Here is a 3020-nt window from a genome sequence, read left to right as displayed (position 1 = left end):
CCAGATTCCTGTGTCCAAGGGGACCACGCCCAGGCATGAGCAGTATGTCTCCTCTAGAGTTTCTGGCAAACCCAAAGGTGGGGGGTGCGAAAATTCGGGTTGCGGGTTATTTTATGTTGGTGATGTGGAATCATACTGCCTCCATTTCCATTGATGGATTTTTTTTATGTGATTCCTATTATTTCTTTATTTGTTCATATTGTTTCATTCATTCTCTCCTTTCCTGGTTTTGGAAGTGGTCATTGGCGCATAAACGAACAAGTTCCCTTCGAATTCAGGTCTGATATGAACAAGATGGGTCCTTTAGAAGCCCTGTCACTCCTCTTTTTCCAGGTCATGTTCCGAAAACAGTGGCCTTCATTTGGCCTAGAGCTCTCCTGGGCTCTGTCTGTCAGGCTCCTTCCAGAGTCGGAACAGTGCAGCTGTCAAGCCCACCTTGCTCTGTCCTCAGCCCCAGGATACATCTCTGGTGAGCAAACGAGTGTGCAGTTGTACGGATGCCCGCAGAGTGCCTTCGTTGGGTCAATGATGACAACCCTTAATCTTGAAGTGAGGTGATGACTTAAAAATCATGCTCAATAGGATTACGCTGAGGCCCAGTAAGGTGCCAGTTTGGTGGCACCATGTTGGGGAGTCTTAGGTTTCTCCCCAGCGATGGGATTGGGTTCTCGAGGCGGGCAGATCCTTGAGAGGTTGCCACGTGCCTCCCCACGATCACCGCTACGTGAACATGGCGTCCTCCAAGTTCACGGTTGTGTTTGGTGCACAGTAGTTCTGCACTGAGAGCCACGCCAGAGGCCAGCTCTTAAAGCAGATCTCTCCTCTGGTTGTGTCTTGCAGTTCGACCGTCTCTCCAGATGGTGGTCGTGGCCTTCACGTTTCAGGTGAGTGGCTGACTTTTGTGTTGCACAGAGAGCTCGTGTGCATGAGAGTTAGCAGGAGGCTCTCTTTGGGCAAGAGAGACCCTGGTGCTCTATTCTTGGTGACTCTAAGCCCTTGGGAATGGGCCGACCCAGAACCAAAGTTGTCCCTCCTCTCTGCAAGTTATCGGTCTGAAAGTGGTCTCAGAGCTCCTTTTTTTTTGCGGGGGGTTAGGGGGGAAGATGTTTTAGCCATTGTCATGTGACATGTGCATGGCTTGAGCGCCTAACCTCCTCTACCCTCTCCTGAATGAATGCTCAATGTCATGGTCCGTGTTAGCATATCACGAGGCGGTTGTGTCCAAGAGGACCATGCCCAGGAGTGAGCAGTAGGGTTTCTGCTCAGCTTCCTTGGCAAACGCTGCGTGTGTGAATAGTGAGAATCCTGTGGCCGGTGGTTTGTGTCCGCGTGGAATCGGTAGTGCCTTGCTTTCCATTGGTGCATTTCCTGCTTTTCGGATGTATTCCTTTCCTCTTTCATTTGTTGCTTTTGGGCGTGATCATTTGCACATCAATTGCCATGGTGCTTTATGTTCAGTTCCGAGAGGGAAGAGAGAGGTCCTTTAGCGGCCGTCCCACTCCTCTTTGTCCAGGTCATGTTCGGGAAAAAAAGCGTTTCCATGGGCCCAGAGCTTCCTGTGTCTGTCAGGCTCCTTCCAGAGTGGGAAGCAGTGTGCAGCTCTCCAGCCCACCTTGCTATGTCCTTAGTTCCAGGAAACATCACTGGTGAGCATATGAGTGTGCCCTGGTTCCTCTGTGCGCGAAGGGCTGACTCTGGGTCAATGATGTCTACGCGGTCTGGGCCTTGAAGAGAGGTGATGACATAAAAATCCTGCTCAATAGGATTACGCTGAGGCCCACTGTGGGTGACAGATTGGTGGCACCGTGCTGGGGAGTCTTAGGATTCTCCCCAGCGTGGGGATTGGGAGCTGGAGGTAGGCAGATTCCTCAGAGGATGCCCCGTGGCTCTCCCCGATCGCTTCCACGTGATCGTAGCCTTCTCCACGTTCAGCGGTGTTTTTGGTGCCCAGTAGGACCTCCAAGATGGCGGTACCAGAGGCCAACTCTTAAAACAAAACGTTTCTCCTCTGGTTGTGTCTTGCAGTGCGACCATCTCTCCAGATGGTGGTCGTGGCCTTCACGTCTCAGGTGAGTGGCTGACTTTTGTGTTGGACAGAGAGCAGGTGTGCATGAAAATGAGCAGGGGGCTCTCTTTGGGCAAGAGAGACCCTGGTGCTATATAATTGGTGACTCTAAGTCCTTGGGATCGGGCCGACCCAAAGCCAAAGATGTCCCTCCTCTCTGAAAGGAATCGGACTGAAAGGGGGCTCAGTGCCCTTTCGTGGGGTCCCGTGACAGTGTCATGTGACATGTGCATGGCTTGAGCGCCTAACCTCCTCTACCTTCACCTGAATGGATGCTCAATGTCATGGTCCGTGTAGGAATCGCGCCAGATTCCTGAGTCCAAGGGGACCACGCCCAGGCATGAGCAGTATGGCTCCTCTTCAGCTTTCTTGCAAACCCTAAGGGTGTGTGTGGTGAGAATCCTGTTGCTGGTCATTTTTATGTTGGTGATGTGGAATCATACTGCCTCCATTTCCATTGATGGATTTTTTTTATGTGATTCCTATTATTTGTTTGTTTGGTCATGTTGTTTCATTCATTCTCTCCTTTCCTGGTTTTGGAAGTGGTCATTGGCGCATAAACGAACAAGTTCCCCTTCGAATTCAGGTCTGATATGAACAAGATGGGGTCCTTTAGAAGCCCTGTCACTCCTCTTTTTTCCAGGTGATGTTCCGAAAAACAGTGGGCCTTCATTTTGGCCTAGAGCTCTTCCTGGGCTCTGTCTGTCAGGCTCCTTCCCAGAGTCGGAACAGTGCAGCTGTCAAGCCCACCTTGCTCTGTCCTCAGCCCCAAGAAAACATTCTTCTTGGTGAGCAAACGAGTGTGAGTTGTACGGAAGCCCTGTAGAGTGCCTTCGTTGGGTCACTGGATTGACAATCCTTAATCTTGAGTGGAGGGGATGACTTAAAAATCATGCTCATATGGATTACGCCTGAGGCCCAGTAAGGTGGCCAGTTTGGTGGCCACCATGTTGGG

At 51.1% G+C, this 3020-nt stretch overlaps 2 non-coding genes and 1 pseudogene across 2 annotated transcripts; all 3 read left to right on the top strand.

Annotated features, from left to right (window-relative positions):
• Positions 1 to 519: 519 nt before the first annotated feature.
• LOC111824178 lies at positions 520 to 598 on the top strand. Its single transcript, XR_002827274.1, has one exon. It is a non-coding gene; the product is annotated as a small nucleolar RNA SNORD115 (small nucleolar RNA).
• Positions 599 to 1696: 1098 nt separating this feature from the next.
• Positions 1697 to 1779, top strand: LOC111824181 (annotated as a pseudogene).
• Positions 1780 to 2903: 1124 nt separating this feature from the next.
• On the top strand, positions 2904 to 2985 carry LOC111824187. Its single transcript, XR_002827277.1, has one exon. It is a non-coding gene; the product is annotated as a small nucleolar RNA SNORD115 (small nucleolar RNA).
• Positions 2986 to 3020: the final 35 nt, after the last annotated feature.

This window comes from Myotis lucifugus, unplaced genomic scaffold (assembly GCF_000147115.1).
Source record: "Myotis lucifugus unplaced genomic scaffold, Myoluc2.0 scaffold_1006, whole genome shotgun sequence".
In the NCBI taxonomy this organism is placed as follows: Eukaryota; Metazoa; Chordata; class Mammalia; order Chiroptera; family Vespertilionidae; genus Myotis; species Myotis lucifugus.
The sequence above is the reverse complement of the archived record's forward strand: the minus strand, read 5'-3'. Positions and strand labels throughout refer to the sequence as shown.